This window comes from Patagioenas fasciata, chromosome 1 (assembly GCF_037038585.1).
Source record: "Patagioenas fasciata isolate bPatFas1 chromosome 1, bPatFas1.hap1, whole genome shotgun sequence".
NCBI classification, from domain to species: Eukaryota; Metazoa; Chordata; class Aves; order Columbiformes; family Columbidae; genus Patagioenas; species Patagioenas fasciata.
Genome location: NC_092520.1, coordinates 195,943,998 through 195,962,908, shown reverse-complemented (window position 1 = coordinate 195,962,908; position 18,911 = coordinate 195,943,998). Strand labels below are relative to the sequence as shown.

The 18,911-nt window shown below is 37.9% G+C and overlaps 1 long non-coding RNA gene across 2 annotated transcripts in view; it reads right to left on the bottom strand.

The window, feature by feature from the left end:
* Positions 1-18,691, bottom strand: part of LOC139826931 (uncharacterized) — a 31,731-nt gene extending 13,040 nt beyond the window's left edge. The window contains exons 1-2 of one of the 2 annotated variants that reach the window (XR_011737055.1): positions 18,614-18,691; positions 17,583-17,661 (exon numbers count right to left, since the gene is read on the bottom strand). This is a non-coding gene — a long non-coding RNA (uncharacterized lncRNA). Of the gene's footprint in view, positions 1-4,187; positions 4,269-17,582; positions 17,662-18,613 lie in introns of those variants that run through there. The other variant, XR_011737056.1, reaches the window with a different exon arrangement.
* Between the last annotated feature and the right edge of the window lie 220 nt (positions 18,692-18,911).

The window sequence follows — 18,911 nt, the reverse complement described above, 5'->3', positions numbered from 1 at the left end:
CAGTAACTTCCATGGGATCACATAGAGTCTCACAGCAGACTGAAACACTACTCCAGCAGGGAAATTATGAGGACGTGGTTTCATCAGAAGAGTAAAGCCTGATAAGGCCATCAGCTACCACTGTTGGTGTATTTTACAAAAGAACTTCCAGTGGAACTGAGCATTAATCACTGATGTCTTCCTAGACCTTGTTAGATTTTTTTGTATGATTTTATACAATCTGTGGCTGTATTTTAGGCTTTTGTTTTCACAATAATATTTGCAAATGTTTTCTTTTTACCTAACAAATAAAAGGAATTACAACTTGACAATTGGATATTGCCAAGGTTGAGAAAGATCAAGGAGGCTCAAAAGAGAACACATCTTAGCTGTCATGTAAAACAAAGCTCTGATTCTAGTTTATCATTAAAATGTAAGCGCAAACTTGAGCCAAAGTCTCACACTGGAAATCTGTGATTTATTAGAAAATCTGGACTTTTCATTTAAGTATTGTGTGCAGATTTTCATTGCATGACTTTGCTTCTACTATAATATTTTTCAACCAGTCTTTAGAGGAAAAAAAGTATAATGGAAAGCCAACGAAGTTTTAAGCCAGTTTTTCTTAATTCTCCTTTGTTTAAAACCTATTAAAACTCATTAATATTACATAATCACTGAATTATTTAGGTTGTAAGGGACCTCTCAAGATCATGTAGCCCAACACCCTTGCTTAAGGCAGGTCAGTTAGAACAAGTTGTACAAAACTCTGTCCAGTTGTGTTTTGAATATGTCCAGAGAGTTATATTCAGACATATATCTATATAAATACAATTATAGTATATATTTATATATAACACATATGTAATTAATATATCCAGTGATAAAAATCCCTATATAGTTAAGTATGTAGAAAATATTCTCCCTTCTCTTCCTAGCTTTTTTTTTCAGATAATTTGAAATTCCTCTGAGTTAACATGATTCATTTATAATGCAGAAATGTGTAACGAGTGTATTGTAACTCATCTACATTTTTCAGACAGATCTGGTTTTGAGAGGAGTCATATAATTTGACTGCCAAAAGTCTTCCAGTCCACAAAATTTGATCTCTTAATACTAACATGCATTTATACTAGAAATCAAGAATTATGAAGCTGCATAAATAGTTTTATAAGAATCTGGGTTTATCAGCTTTTGTGTCTGGATAATCCATTGATGTCCAGCACTCGGGCCTTTCTTACAAATTGCAGTCCAACCTGTAGCATAGCAGAGAGATGGGACATCACAGTCATTTGTTGCTACTTTGTGAGTATGTTTATATGATACCACAATGCAGAGCACAGAGATTCTTGACCTAGCCACAATGAGACTGGCACACACGTGTGGTGCAGTGCTATGAAATGCTGGCTCAGCTTCCTAAAGAGTCAGAGCTGTGTAAACAAGCCACTGTCAGTGTCAGACATGTTGCCTGTCACCTGGATTGCACTGAGCACAGTTATCACAGGACTCTCTGTGCCATGTGACATCGCACACTGAAGAAAAACTCCTATAGTACTTAGTGTGTGAGCTCTGTGGTGAGCTCTGCATTACCATCCATTACAGAGATCCTACTCCCTCATCATCTCTTTTGAAGCTGTCTGATTTCTGCAACTGTGAAAACCCCTGTGGAGATGGAACAAGAAATAATCCTCCCAGATGTACTCATTTGATTGCATTGTTGGGTTGCGTACGACCAGTTGTATGGTTAATATTACACTGGGCTTTCTTCTGCTTTGTTTTACACCATTTGTGTCCCATTATGTCTAACAGTGCAAAAAAGACTCAATCTAAATTACTGTAATCAGTTTCAAAGTAATATTACTCAAACACTGAACACAGAGGTTTAGCAGAATAAAATAAATTTCTGGTTCTTTCTTTTCATTGTAGGCAATCAGTGGGATTCATCTGACAAAAGAGGCATTTATAATGTAGACTTATGCTTCTGAAAAAGCTGTCTAGGTTTCCTTTATAGATGATATCGAGAAACAGGCTCTTTGGAGGAGTCTATCTTATTCTAGAATAGACATCTGAAATAAGTCAGATGTACCCCATCCTAAGAGCGCATCTTTTTCTCCACTGACTAAAAGCTCCAAAGCAGACATTGACATTGCAGATGCCAAGTCAGAAGAGACTAATCACACCCTTTCTGTCTGCAACTTTCCTGTATCTTTTTCTGCCAGTCTTCCTTCTTCAAAGGAGCACTGCACTTTCCCTCACTGTGGCAGTATGACCCAGTAAAGACACAGGCACAACAAGCGCAGCAAAAAACCAATTTATAGCTAATCTCAAGTGGTTAAAACTTCGGAAAATATTTTAAGCAGATATTTGCAATTCCTACTTTACTATTGCATTCTTCTCAGTGGATTTGGTTCTGATTATACTCCCTAAACACTACACAGATGTCAGTGGAGGAACTGAGATCAGCATCAGGTCCACAAATTCCATTTGCTTTTCTGACTGCCACAGTTACTACAGCTGTGTTACAATGTTAGGTTCCTGAAAAAGAAATATCTTCATTGATGTCCTTAGCTTACAGACAGCACACAGCACAGTTTATGCTCTTATTAATCTAAGTCAGAGGAGTGTCTTTTTCTATTTTAATAAACAGAACTAGATGTCAATTTTTTTTACAGTTGTCCTAAAAAAAATAGTGAACTTCACTAAATGAAAAGATTTTCAAGAGCTCTTAAGAGAACTGTACACAAGTATCCCTCCCTCAACATACAGGCTGAGTTTGGAAAAAAAAATAAACAAATCATGAACTTTTGGCAGAGGCATGGAAACATAATATTATCCTTTAAAAAAAAAAAAAACAACTATTGTATTAAATTAATTTTCTAATAGATGTTTAAATTTACTCAATATTTTTCTATGTTCCATTTCCTAAACACTTGACATAAATCTACATATTGTCTGCAATATGAGTACCTGAATTTCAATAAGCAGTGTATATTTGACATGGAAGGACTTGTGGACTATTTGACATGGAAGGCAGTGATGTGATTTCTTTGAAGTCCATAAAACCTGAAGTATAGACCCACTGGAAACAATGACCCCTCTAAGGAATTAATTTATTTTTATTTTATGATTTTTTTAAGGACAGAAGTAAGAAAACAATGTACAAATGGGATTATTTTCAAAAACATAACAGTTGTGGTTTTGTGTTTGTAAGATATACCCAAAAAATCTGCCATGAGAAATCATTGTAACTAGAACCTTCAAAGAGACAGAAAGAAAGAAAGAAAACAAGATATAGATCCTTCTGACATTTTCAAAGCATGATCGCTTCATGTTTGGAATGATAAACATTTAGATGTACAATTTGTGTTGCAATGTTTTGGAAGTAAAGCTTTTGAATCTGGGTGCCAAAGATGCTGCATTGACCTACGTCATGTCTAATACTGATTAAAGGTTGTACAAATAGACTCTGAATCTAACAGCAAGATATCTATTGACATTTTCTAATACAGACAGCAATCCTGCCAGCTCTGACTGTTATGTCTCACAAACTAAATAAAGGTCAGTGCCAGTGGGTGTTTCACCTTCATAAACAGTGGTATGAGTGATTCAGCAGCTGACACTTTGTTATGACTCAGCCCCAAACCAGACCCCAGCACACGCCTACGTTGAAGTCATCTATGTGAAACACCACTTACAGATGCAAGACTGGACTCATTATTGCCAGCTTAAAGTCACGTGTCACTTTCTACAAGTATTTCAGGGAGGTTGGTGTGAATAGAGAAATTGTGAAGTAGCATGTGCATGCTCTGTTCTAGAGGAATATCCAGGACAGTGAAATGTATTCCTTTAGAATTGCCACAGCACCTCTTTTTACCTATATGCTAAAATTAAAGGAGTTGATATGCTTACTGGTTTGTGACCTAATTTCACTTCAGGTTAGGTGCCATTTTGACAAAAATAAGAGCACATTGCTTGTAAACAATCCCTGGCCATGAACATGAGAAGACAAACTTCATGATTATTCCATAGGGGATTTTTCTTACCACCTTTACTTGTTCACAATGAGACATATGAAATTCTAATTATAGAGACACGTCATAAATTCCTCATTGGCATTACTGGTAATTGTTCACACATGTTCATTTCTGACAATAATGGTTTGCAGTTACTCAAGTAAAATGTGAACTTAAAAAGGGCAATGTTTTTCATACCTTTTAACTTTGTAAACTCTTTATTTGTGGTGTTAACACTGATTGGATTTGGTCTCAGTCTCAACGTGATCCTGTATTTCTGGATACAAGAAAAATTATTTTGGATACTTTAAATTAGGAGACAGTGAAAAAAAAAAGTTTATTCAGTAAGGGCAAATCATGTCTGTCAAATTTGTTGGCCTTCTATGAAGGGGTTACAGCATTGATGGATAGAGGAAGTGCAATGGATGTCATCTACCCGGACATGACACTGTCCCACATGACATACTTGTCTCTACATTGGAGAGACAGGAATTTGATGGATGGACCACTCAGTAGATAAGGAATTGGGTGGATGGTCACACTCAAAGAGTTTAGGTCAATGGCTTGATGTTCTAGTGGAGACCAGTGACACGTGGTGTTCCTCAGGGCTTGGTATTGGGACCAGCACTGTTTAACAACTTTGTTGGTAACAGACAGCAGGACTGAGTGCATCCTCAGCAAGTTTGCCAGTGACATCAGCCTATGTGGTGCAGTTGGCATTCTTGTTGCAGATGAGTGATTTAGGGCTCTGCTTGCTGCAGAACAACATTGAGATCATTCAAAGAAAAGTGTGACTTAACAGAGTTCGATGTCAAGATTCACTGTTACTGACTGCATGGAGGAAATATTCCAAGCAGAATCAGGTGAGAGTTGCTTTAGAGTGGTTTCTACAGGGACAAGAGATGTGAAATGGTAGAGGGAGGCCCTCGTGTTGAGTCACAAAGTTCAGAATGGACCCCCTTGCTTTCTAAACTCCTTCTCAGAGAAGAGTCCAGGTGAAGCTGGATCCAAACTTAATCCCAGTCTTGGTCAATGGTTTAAGTCTAAGAGACATAGAGGGTAAACGAAAACAGGTAAGGGATTATATGTGTTTACGACCAAATTTTATTGGCACACCTGATACTTTATATCATTTGGCTGGAATTTCAAAATGTCATTATTTTGCATCTCAACCTGCTTATCTCCCCTCCAGAGGCCTAGTGTCAGATTGCTCTGAAGTCTAGATCCTAGGTCTCTCAAAGCAAGCTCTCAGGCATCAGAGTTTGTAGAAGTCAATGGAGTAGTATAGCAGGAGGGTTGGCTTGACCTTGGTGCCTTCACAGAGGTCCCAACCAAGCATAGAAATCCCTGGATTTTTATATCCTCACAGACTCTTTACCCACTCCTCACACCATAATTCAGTCCAAAGGCAAGATCTGAGTCTGGAGTTTTCTTGCTTCTCATTGAGTCTTCTTCACTGATCTCAGATGGGCCTTGGTTTGGTTTAACTGTAAATATTGTTTATAGTTCATAGTCTTGAATGTTTTGTTTCGTCTGAATGAATTATTTTCTTCCCAGCAAAGTGCAGAACAGACCCTCTCTCACAGATGCTCACTGTAATCTGTAACTGCTTTAGTTTACATGAAGTAGGTGCAAGTTTGGTAAATATGAGCAGAACTTTCAGTATACAGTATAAGATTTCAGCATATTCAGTTTACTAATTAACATGAAGCAGATAGTATATGAAAAAACACACAACCTTAGAAATCTAAGTGATTCATTCTACTTACTACACATTCACTTTAGCTCACTTTTTTTCCTGGCAAAATCACAGAGAAAATTGTTCTGAGAGTTATCAAAAAACATCTGAATGACAAAACAGCCAGTGGTCCCAGCCAACACAGGTTCATGAAGGGAAAGTCCTGCTTAAAAAACTTAATTTTATTCTATGACAAGGTTACCCACCTAGTTGACCAAGGGAAGCCTGCTGATGTGATCCTTTTGGATTTCAGTAAAGCCTTTGATACTGTCTCTTGCAGTACACTCCTGGACAAGATGTCCAGCATACAGCTGGTTAAACACACAATACAGTGGGTGAGAAATTGGCTGACAGGCCAGGCTTAAAGGGTTATAATAAATGGGGTTATGTTGGGTTGGTGACCAGTCATTAGTGGGGTTCCTCAAGGATCCATCTTAGGGCCAGCACTCTTCAATGTCTTCATAAGTGTCTTAGACTCAGGACTTCAGGGAATACTAAATGAGTTTGCTGATGACACAAAACTGCAATGAACTGTTGACACTCTTGAGGGCAGATAGGCCCTGCAGAGGCATCTAGACAAACTGGAGAGCTGCACAGTCACCAACTGCATGAAGTTCAATAAGGGCGCTAGATTTTGCACCTGGGACACAACAACTCTGGTTGGACAGACTGGGGGAAGAGATGCTGGAAAGCAGCTCTGCAGAGAGGGATCTAGGGTTTCTGGTCGACAGCAAGTTGAATATGAGCCAACACTGTACCCCTGGCAGCCAAGAGGGCAACCGTGTCCTGGGGTGCATCAAGCACAGCATTGCCAGCTGTGTGAGGGAGGTGACTGTCCCACTCTGCTCTGCACTGGTGTGGCCTGGAGCACAGTGTGCAGTTCTGGATGCCACAGGATAAAAAGGATATAAAGCTACTAGAGAGTGTCCAGAAGAGGACTATGAAGTTGATGAAGGGTTTACAGAGGAAACCAAATTAGGAGCAGCTAAAGTCACTTGGTTTGTTCAGCCTGGAGAAGGGGAGACTAAGAGGAGACCTCATTGTGGTCTACAGCTTCCTCACAAGGGGAAGAGGAATGGTAGGCACCAATCTCTTCTTTTTGGTGACCAATGACAGAAGCCAAGCGAATGGCAGGAAGATCTGCCAGGTGAGTTTTAGGCTGGACTTTTATGCAAATGTTCTTTACCCAGAGGATGGTGGAGCACTGGAACAGGCTCCCTAGGGAGGTGTCATGACCCCAAGCCTGTCAGTATTCAAGAAGAGACTGGACAACAACGTCAGACACATGGTATGAACTGCGGAGTTGCCGTATGTAGGGACAGGAGTTGGACTCAATGATCCTTGTGGGTCCCTTCCAACTCAGGACATTCTATGATTCTATGAAGTGACTGATACGAAGCTTAAATAGGACTCCTTCAGTGATCTGTGAGTAGTAAATATTATCACCATACGGTCAGCTTGTTTAACAGAGAGAGCTCAAAGTCGGCTCACCCAGGCTGTCATATTTATAGAATAAAGTGGTTGGCTCGTAGTCAAATTGTATACAATGGAAAAAGTATGCATGACACTCCTTGCACCCACAACTTATTGGTGTTCACTATGCCACTCTGTTTCCTTGTGGGTTTCCTAGAAGAATTCTTGGTCTGGCTGCAGCTCAGGCCTTTACCTCCTTTAGAGTCTGTACCAAACTGCTGCTGGTTTGGCTGGGAGGTGGGTCGAAGTGCATCCACCACAATGCTGGAGTGAAAGGATGTCATTCAGAGGGACCTTGACAGGCTTTAGAAGTAGGCCTGTGTGAACAGTTGAAAAAGGCCAAGTGCAAGGTCCTGCACACAGGGTGAGGCAATCCCAAGCACAAATACAGGCTGAGTGGAGAAAGGTTTGAGAGCAGCCCTGATGAGAAAGGCTTGGGGTTGTTCATTGATGAGAACTTCAACATGACCTGGCAATGTGCACTTGCAGCCCAGAAAGCCAACCATATCCTAGGCTGCATCAAAAGAAGCATGATCAGCCAGTCAAGGGAGGTGATTCTCTCCCTCTGCTCCATTCTTTTGAGACCCTACCTGGAGTACCAAGTACATGAAGATGACCAGGGGACTGGAGCACCACTCCTATGAAGACACGCTGTTCAGCCTGAAGAAGAGAGGACTCTGGGGGCAACTTATAGCAGCCTTCCAGTACCTAAAGGGGGCCTACAACAAAGCTGGAGAGGGACATTTTATAAGAGTATGTGGTGATAGGTCATGAATAATGGCTTTAAACTGTAAGAGGGTAGTTTTAGAACAGATATGAGGAGGAAATTCTTCACCATGAGGGTGGTGAGGCACTGGAACAGGCTGCCTAGAGAAGCTGTGGATGCCCCATCCCTGAAAGTGTTCAAGGTCAGGTTGGATGGGGCTTTAAGCAACCTAGTCCAGTGGAAGGTGTCCCACCCATGGCATGGGGTTTGGAACTAGATGATCTGCAAGGTCTCCTTCCAGTGCAAACCATTCTATGATTTTATGATTCTATGGCTTCCTGACACAACAGATTCACATGGCCACAGTTACAACAAAAAAAGTAAATTCACACATAAACAGACTCATTATTTATGAGTAAAGGCTGCAGAACATATTCTGTTATTCATAGTCATTGTAGACTGTTGTTCAAGTTTTTTCAAGGCCTAATTTTCAGGGAATTATTGAAACTTTCCAGTAAGTTTTACTTTGTCAACTGTTAGTATTGATACTTGATTTATCGTGTCCCCTGTAATATCTTTAACTATGTATATTTGTATTTAGCCTGGTGGGAACTTGCCCTTATTTAAGGCCTTTACATTCTACTGTAACACAGCAATATCTTCCATATAATCAGGATTCTAAACACTGAAATTATAATACAAAAATAAATTTCTGGGAATTGGTAAAATCTCTTTATTTTTCACTTCTTCATTATGAAATGCCATTTCTCACATTTCTGTTGAAAACCCTTTCCCAGCCCAGCAGAACACCTTCTCCCTCTCTTTGTATCCTCAAACACCTATGGGGGCTAAAGGGTGCTATACAAAGTTACAATGCTGATGTATCATGTGCTTTTCTCTGCATTACCATGACCGTAGTCTACTCCAAAAGTTGTCAATAAAAAACACCATAAGAGTAAAGAACAAACACAAATGGTGCCATGATAATTTATTTTATGCATTTAGTCTCTGTGTGTACACATCTAAACTTTTTGGGTTTTTTGTTTGTTTGTTTGTTTTGCTTTTGTGGGAAGAGTAAATCTGTATTTGACCTCAGACCTTTCTGAAAATTGAGCTGACCTGGAATCATAGATAGGTAAAGCACAGTAATAATAGAAGTTCAAAATCAATACACTGCTTTACAGGGTCATGCTGAAGTCATTTTGGTTTCAATGACAAAATGATATTCGGATTTTGTAAGATTTTTTTCCATTGTCAATTACCTTTATAGCATCCTTGTATCACAGCAGAAAATGTTCTTGACAATGACTTTGTTTCATCCCAGCTTTTAAAATTTTTGACAACCTAACAGTTACCAAATAACTTTCTACTACCAAAATATTCTGCATAACAAAGTAATTGTATTTGTACCATATGAAATCCATTCCAGTTATACTCCCTTAATTAAGAGTAAAAAACAGAGTTAGAAAAATGTTGTATGTAATGTAATACATACTGTTCACTATTCGAGCATTTTGCTGATTTCTGCATGTAAATTGAAATCTTGGAATAGCTTTCAGAAGAGAAAAATCGAAAAATAAAATATATTATCAGGGAAAAAAACACAGTAAGTTGAAAAGACCCCTTGAAACAGGGAGCACCATTCTCACCATGTGTCATGCCCGAGTAAATGAGGAAAATTGAGGAGTGTGGTAACATAGTCTTGCTCTTAAACATCAGTCAAGCAGGACTCTGTCATAGACATTCATAGACACACTGCAATTTTCTAGCATGATACAAACTTAAGCTTCACAGTCAATCTGCAGAGCTGCTACACTTCACAAACACTTCTAGACTCCTTGTTTTCACAGTTACAGACAGAAATATTGAAGCACTTTGTGGCTGGAAAAGACATTTTCTTTTCTTGCTAAGATGTTCTTTTTGTTGCAAATAATGCAGTTCCCTCCTTGTTTTTGTCTCCTTTTGAACATGTGAAAGTCTTAGTGAGTTCAATTTTCCCCATTATTCAGTATAGAACTAAATTTATGTCTACTGGACTTATGAGTACAAGTCTAGATCAAGTACTTGTCTCAATGATCTGTCAATAACAAATATTTTGGTATTTCCTGCCTGGATTGTTTCATTTTCAACAGAAAGGTAATTTTAGCAATTAAGTATATTTATCCTATATTCCTAGCAAATGATATCTGGGCTTTCTGTTCTGACTTTTCGTTTCCTTGCAATTTTAAGCAAGCACAGACTATAAAAACTAGTCTGGAAACAAGATTTTATAACTCCATATTTTACACCCCGTGTTTCCCCTGTGACATATTTCAGAATTCTTCTACTATTGGTGGCCAACTATTATCTTAGGGTTTTTTTTTTCTCACCGATGATGGAAAATAAGAATTACACTAAAGTCACATGATATCACACCATTTGTAAAATTAGTACCATGAATACAATGCCTTCTACTGAATCCTGTAAAAAATCTGATCATTATCATGAATAATTAATGAAGCCAGGCCCAGAAATCTGACCAATAAAAATTGCTGGCTTTGACAATCTTGGATTTACTTCCAAGTGACCATGGTCAAGTCAGCAAAAGTATCCACAAAGGCAAATTAAGGCAGTTCTTTTCACTTTTTTTCTTCTTTTTTTTTTTTTTTCTCCTGCAACTCACTTGTGCGATTGCAAAATAAGAATTAAAAGACTTGACCCTAGTATCAGCATCCAGCACTGCTCACAAGTGTTTTATACAAAATTTTAAAGTTGAAAACATTCTTAACATCATTAATAATCCTGCTTCACTAAGCAGAAACAAACAATTCTGAAACAACAAATTTTCTACCAGGTGGTGACAATGTATATTTCACATTTTCTTTATCAGGAAACCTAGTTTTCTAGATTAGTAACAATTGAAAATATGCCCTTTATTTAAGTTTCACTTTGCAAGAAAAAGTGCTATTTTCAAATTTATTTTATCTAAAATAATAATAACTTTAAATTTGTGCTCCATTAAATCAGAAAAAAAAAATTCCCCCACTTTCTATTGTCATTTTTATTCTAATCACATGCTTCATCTCAGTATGCAGTGAGGACTTAAATAATTCAGAAGAAATCTCAGCAATGAAAATAAACAAATAAGAAGTAAGTAGACGGTATTTTGAAAGGACTCTGTAGTGCAATGGCTTTGGTAGGAGGTCTTTTATCTTTTTGTTTTGTTTTGTTTTTTCAGTAGGAAACAGACAAAGCTGCTTAAGTTTCTCCTTACAATTCTGTGCAATTTTGAGACTTTACCAATAGGCTGAATAAGCTGTAATTCTTAGTACTCAGCATGCCTAGTTTTGAAAGGACCTGGTTCTTCTGTATATTAGGATCAATAGCTCTTCAGTGTCTCCAAATATTGAACTTCAATCAAATTGATCTGCTTGGCTCCACCACTGGGCAGCCCTTAGCATTTTTCTACCAATATTAAGAGTGTTACTCTAATACCTTACTCTAATTTCAGTTTCACAAAAGCCATGCAAAAGCCATTGTGGGTTTTGAATTCTTCTTCTATCTTCCTAGTATTTTCTTTCATGACTTCTAATGACTTTTTTTTTTTTAAGAAGTGGTTGAAAGTTGCTCCCTGCTTTGTGATCCAGCAAATCTGGGCTATGACTTCACAGATTGCCTGCAGGATATGTTTAGTGGTACCGACATCCATAAATAATAAATCTGTTAGTAAACCAGATTCAATCTTGCATTAAGTAAACTTTTATTTTGTAAGTTACCTTCATTATAAGCTGGATTTTCAGTCTAATGGTACGTAGATTTCTATTTCATACAACAGAAATAAGTAAATCCATTATTTTTACGTTGTAATTATCAAACAAAAACTCGGTGTCAGTCTGTTGTCTATGGTTTGAAAACATAGCATAATGTGTCCTGTGTTTATTTGCTGTTATTGAATTTGCTTATTGAACCAAAATCTCAAAAGCCAATTGATAAGTATCACAGTGTATAATGATTTCTATGGTTCTGTAACTTACTGTCAATATGAAATTCAAATGTCAAGTCTATGAACTTGCAAAACCTATTATTCCCCATCTTCTAATCTGAATGGGAAAGAAAATGCAGATTGCTTCCTGTGGCAGTTGCACATCCCCCTGAGATCCGGAGCCTTCAGTGGGGCAGTTGATGGCTCTTTAGCACCTCTTGTGCCTCACTGTGCCCCTAGGGTGGTATCAGGGTGCTGACAGTCACATCCTCCCCTACCCTGGCATAGGGCCAACTTCACCTTCCCCTGGCTGGGGGGGGCAGGATGGGTGGGACCTTCAGTCAATTGAGGGCAGGGTCCTTAACAAAGGAGGTGTCCAGAGTAGCTGAGAAGCTTCTGGGTGGTCTTCTTGGAGCAACAGTTCTCTGAACTGGAGCCCTCCACTTAGGATGGGATGCTATCTAAGGAGACTTCCTGGGATTGAGAGCGCCTCACCTCTTCATTTGGGTGAGTGGTTATTTACTGGATATATCATTGTATGAGTCCTTGCCTAACCCAGATGAGTGATTATTTTCTTGTGGGTACCCTGCAGTGAGAGGCCTCTGGTTTTGTTTCTTGTGAGTGTATGTGTGAGTGCATGTTGTGGATCCCTGTGATTCTCATGTGGCCATACCCAAATAATCTCCTCAACTGATATCTGAACCTGTATTTTATGTTGGAGCGCTAAATAATTGTATACACCCTGTTTCTAGCTGATGTATTGACTACACCTTTTTGTCTAGAATAAAGTCTGCTTTGGAACTTGTTGTCCACCTAAAATTGACTTTTGGGGTGCCTCCGTGACACTTCCCTATCTTGACTCCGAAAGAAACTGTGAATCTGCTCTGTACACACACTTGTCTACAATCCTAGAATATCATATAATAAAAAGTGTACTGTTGTCCTTAAATTCAGTTTTATACAACCAGCACAAAATCATTTATAACTTATATTCAGCCTCTTAACTACTCATGTTCATACTAAAAGTGCATCTGACAATTTTAAAATTAGGTGAATTCATTTTGTCTCTCTTATCTATATTGTATAAAATATGACTTATCTTTTTTCAGTAGTGTTTATTTCAGGGCATCACAGACCATTAATGTTAGTGTCATTAATTCAGAACAAACTGCTGAGAGTAAGTGATCCTATTTCTTATTCCAACAGAAATGTTTATTTAGTGGAGGTTTAAAGGTGTTTTATAAGTGTCACTAAAGGCAAAATATGAAAGCTTGAAGTTGCATAGGTGACACCATGGGCATAATTTGAGCTGTGTCATCAATGGCATATGAACAGGAAGCATTTTGTTTTCACTGTCAAACCACACCCAAACTGATGGAACAGGCAGCTGGTGAAGTAAAGTATCATCTTACTTTTAAAAAGACTGTTTTTGTGTGGATGATACCAAGGTAGAGTAAACATGGAAGCAACTCTGAAATTGCACAAACTAAGTCCTCAGAGCAAACCTGCATTCTGAAGGATGATTTTGAGATCTATTATCTGATTTCTGTCCACTCTTTCTGGAGAATTTCTGTAAATATGGTTGTGGAAAGAAATCCCTTTCTAAGATTCTGGAATTATCACTCCCACTTACAAAGAGGAAATGCAACTGTTCTAACACTTAAAAGAATGTCAAAAATATTTATCCACAGGCTGTCTCTTTCAAATTCATGCATTCAAAATGACTTTGATTCATCTGCAAGTAATCGGAACACTTTTTCACCTATTACACTAGTTTGAAGTGAATTCGTGAGATTTTCATGAGCAGAAAGGACCCTGAGTGATACGTAATTCTTCCAAATGCATAAATAAAGTATTACAGCAGCTCAGATTCAATACTGAATGTAACACTGGTATACACTGGCCATGCCAGTAAGTCCCAAAGGATTAGATCTCTTACTCTAATTACATAATTCTGTCTCATATTACCCTTGCCACATGAAGAAATCAATAATCTTCGGCAAATGTAGCCACAGAGTAGGTCACCCATGAAAATAAGAGGTTTCTTTGTGAAAGTTTGAAGAATCATCTAATATCTGTTCAAGAGAAATCAGGACAAGATGACATCTATAAAGAATTATTATTTATATGTTCTAGCAGATAAAAAGGTCATAGAAATCTATTCTTAGGCAAAATGATGATTCATTTTTGCGGTGAGTGCCAGACCATTTTTATATCACTATAAAAAGCTGAAACTCACTGTTTCCCTTTATGTACTGCCATAAAGGCAGAACAATTTTCACTTCACATGTGAACAAGAAATTGCTGAGTTTACAGCAAAATAACAGTTTGTGGGATAGGCAGAGATGTACATGAAAAAGCCATGAGCTTTTCAGGCATTTTTGCATTCCTGGTTTGGACAGTAATTTTGCTTTTCTGTCATACATGGCAGTAGGGAGATGCACCTTTTCTATTGAATTTTCAAATTGAAAATAACCAGAATGTTTTTGGAATGTGGAAAAACCGAAAAGTTTCATATAGTCTAAAAGACCTATATATCATAATACAATTCTCATATTTATGATAAGAGGAAAATGTCCCACCTTAAATTACCTTAAATGGCCAAAAAGTGATCTGGAATAAAAATCATAGTGTCTTGTTTCTTTGTTTCCGATTAAAATTCACTTTCAATTTACAGACCATTAAAATGAAATATCATAATCTCTCACAGTTCTTACACTTTTTTTAATCTGGTTTAAGATATCTAATACATTATACTCTCTTGTTTTCCCCTTAAGTTTGCTACTGGTGAAAAACAGTCTGTTCCGCTATACTTTCAACACTGAATGCTATTAAAACAAAATGTGAAGAGTATTTTATGAATCTGGGTGAAGGATGTTCACCTTTCAGGCTGTCAACTTGAACAATGGGAAATGAGAACTTGTGTGATGTGACCCTAAGACAAGAATGATTTTTTTTTTTTCAACAAGGATTAGCTGGTCAGTGCTGAGGCAAAGTGCTGTACAAGAGTCACAGTCTGCAGAAGCTGTGGATGTTCAACCTGGCTCATTACCCATTTGTCAAAGCCTGAAACCCAGACTGAAGCTGCATCATAGACATTGTATCATACCCACACTTTATGTGTAATGGTTTAATTCTATTTGAAAACTACCTGCAGAACTGTTGTCAAGACAATGAAGCTAACCAGGCAAAGGTTGCCAGATATTGATGCTTTATCAGCTGATGAAACTGTATTAAAGACAATGAGGAACTTCAATTCAGATATAAACTTGGAATATGGAAAGGAAGATACTGTTTTCATATCTTCTGTTTATTTAAAGGAAAATATAGGAACACTGGAATAATTTCAGTATCTCTATATAGTTCACCGCACAGTAAAAAAAAAAAAATAAAAATAAAAAATAAAGGAAAAAAACACCTCTCTGCTGTTAATGCAGGATTATAACTTGAGAAGTCACTTGGGAAATCTATTTGCAACTTCACTAAAAGTATTTTCAAATCTTAAAAGCAAATTACAAAGTGAGGAAGTTATAGGCAACCAGGTATTACATAAATGCAACTGAGTGACAATGATCAGAAAACAGCCATAACCCACTCCAAAACTAGCCTGCAATGTCAAAGGTGAAAAAACATACTTACTAAAAAGTTTTGCTAAATCTGCTTTTTGGTTATCCTATTTGTGTGTATGAATTCTTATATCAATTAAATTATATATTAATAATATGTTTCTTTTGGGCTAATTGCACATCTATGGTAATGTAACTGCATGCATCTTTTAAATATCAATTAGTAGGCACCGTGGTGAGATAATGGATATGTAATTTCCTGTCAATAGCTACTTTCAGAATTCAGTGAATCCTAGGTGAAAGATATAAATTTGCTAGTTTCTTCTTTGAAGTAATTGTTGAAGTGAGGGCAGTGGTTCCATGAATGTAACTGTGTATTATCTCTTATTTTATTAAATAAGAAATCTTAAAAGCAGATCCAGCACAAAAAGCAACCAATTGCACTGTGCTTCACAGGGACCAGAAACATTATGCCTTTGGTGAAAGGACAGAGAAATTGAACTACTATCAGTAATTATTCAGCTCTAGAACGTGTAAGTGTTCCTTCATTTCTCTCTCATTTAACATGACATGAAAAAACAACCAAGATTAAAGAAACAGAGTAGCGTGTCCTGTGACACTCTAACCACACCCTTGGGCATCCCAGTATCTGACTCACAGATAGAGCAGCAAAAAGGCCACCAGCCTGGAAGTGAGTACCCACTGTGACTAAAAGGCACATAATGATCAAGGCACCTCAAGTAGGACTCTGTACCACAGTTCCACACTTAAAACAGAAATCTCGTAGAATCATATAATGCCTTGAGCTGGAAGCGACACACAAGGATTGAGTCCAAATCCTTTTCTTGCATGTGACAACTCCACTCCACAGTTCACACCATGTGTCTGAGGGTGTTGTCCAGTCTCTTCTTGAACACTGTCAGGCTTGGGGCTGTGACACCTCTCTGGGGAGCCTGTTCCAGTGCTCCACCACCCTCTGGGCCAAAAACCTTCTCCTAATGCCTAGCCTTAACCCTAAACTATACACTTGGAAATCATGGGTCAAGAATGAGACACATTCCTTAACTTCCTAGTGGACTTATGTTTCCACTGTGGTACAGAAAATTCTACACCATTCATTCAGAATTCACAGCCATGACTTTTTCTTGACGTTTACCCTAATCCTAATTATTTCACAGGGCAGACAAAAACTTCAGAGCTGAGAGACGAAATTACTCCTCGGCTTAAATGAAACCAGGATTTGATCACAAAGCACCCGTTGCTTTGTGAGAAGCTCTGATCGCTAGTGTGTATAGTATTGAAGAATGGTTCTATCTTAATCTGTTCTCTCAAATATGTTAATTTTGTTTTTGTGACCATGCAGTAATTCTGGGCAGTCATGCCAGCCACTGAGGTTTCTGGGGGAACCATATCTCAATACAACTTTGCAACATTTTCTATCAAAGTTTCTTCAGAAAGACTTTAAAAGTATTTTGTCCCCTTAAATAGCTATACAAAATCTGTAAGAAAGGAAATAATTATGCCATAATGTGTTAAATACATCAGAAATCTATGTGTAATGGCATTAGACTTTTATATGATACAACATTAATTACTTGACATTTTTTTCATATTCACTCCTATGGGAAGGCATTGCTTTCAGACTTCAAAGATAGTTATTGCTTTTGAATACGCTAAATTTTCTTTCAAAACTTTAAATTGTATAAACTATGTCAGTGACCCAAAGTCTGTTGATGTCCTAGATCCATTTGCACCTTCTTCAATGGGAACAAAATTTACTCTCTACCCTAGGAAAAAATCCCCTCATGGTTAACCAAGTTTGGACCTTGGAACTGGCTTTATCAGAACAATAACTGTCAATTATCCTTTAATATAGGCTGTACTGTTATTGTGTCATCTCCAAAGTATTTTTTCATTATAGAAATTACCTTAAAATTTGAAAAAAAAAATCTTTAAAGAAACCATTGTTGCTTCATTTTTCCAATTTTTCCTTTGTATGTCCACTGTCATTTTACTACAGAAATGATCCTAGGAGCATTACATAGGTTATCTTCTTTAGTTTCTTTCTTCCTTCTTTGCTTTCCCTGGATAACAATACATTAATTCTTATGTATACTGTTATGCGTTATTTGAGGTTTGGAATACATACATTTTATGAAGCTGTTTGTCACGGAGGGACCCTGAAGTTAGTTTTAGGCAGACAACCAGGTCCAAAACAGGCTTTTATTCTGTTCAGGGAAGTCCGGGAAAACAACTAATTAGAAACAGGGTTCATAAAATCAGTTACTCCAGTAACATAAAATACAGATTCAGATATCAACTTTGAGCAAATTTTCGGGTACAACAAATAAGAATAATGAAGATCCACTGTGTGCATACACGTGGCTCACCAAAAACAATCCCAGAGCTGTCCCTGACTCCAGAACCAATACACCCATGTGTTTAGTGAAAAATTATAATAAAGATAGATGCTTTCCTGAATCTGGCAAGGAATTATTAAAGAAAATACACGTGCTTATATTTAAGCATGGAATACACTCACATGTCTAGTGAGGAAAACACTTGCCCAAGTGGTGAGGAATTATTTAATATACTCGCTTATCTGGTGAGGAAATATCTAAGTTATCACTCACCCACACACAGGGATGAGGCAGTCCCATTTTTCTTTCTGGAGGTTACCTTAGACAGCGTCCCCGTCCCAGGAGGGCTCTCGGCAGCAGCATTTGGCCCACCCTCTGAGAGGACCACACAAAAGGCAGCGTCGGCAGACCCCATTTATAGTCATGTCAGATGTGACTGTGGGCATTCCAACAACTTCTCTGCTCCCCCACTATGGCTATGGGCACCCAGAAACTTCTCGGCACCTCTCACTTTGGCTGTGAGCACCCAGAAACTTCCTGACTCTCTGGCACCTCTTCCCCTCTCCTAGCTAATCAACAGATGGTTAAACAAGAGGAGCTGTTTACTTGCCCCATAGCAGGAGAGGAGGGAGGTGTTGGGGAAGAGGGTGGGGGTGTGCATGCACCTTCCACACGGAAAGAGGGGGTGGAAGGGAGAGAGAGGGGGATGCGCAACTGCCACACTGCTGTATGCAGTTTAACTTCATTTTGTTACATTTCAATAATTTATGAAATCAGAACCCAGATAACATTAAAATGTATATTTGATCAAAGAACTTACTCTCATAAGATCAAACGTTCTTGGGCTCAGCTTAAAATGCTCAAAGATATTTGAACTTGATGAAATAAGCACACGTTTTTTCAAAGCTGAAAGGAATAGACAAGCACAGGTACTTCAAAATCTTTAATAATCAACAACAAAGAAAAAGCCCTGTTAATATGATTCTGTGAAATGTATTCAGGTACAAATAAAAATGCTAAGTACTGACAAGCAATTTCATTGGGAATAAAGAAAAACAAAGCCTAGTTCTCTGAGGCTTTGGGGGAAAAAACCTACTGTGAAGAAAACCGAGGAAGTG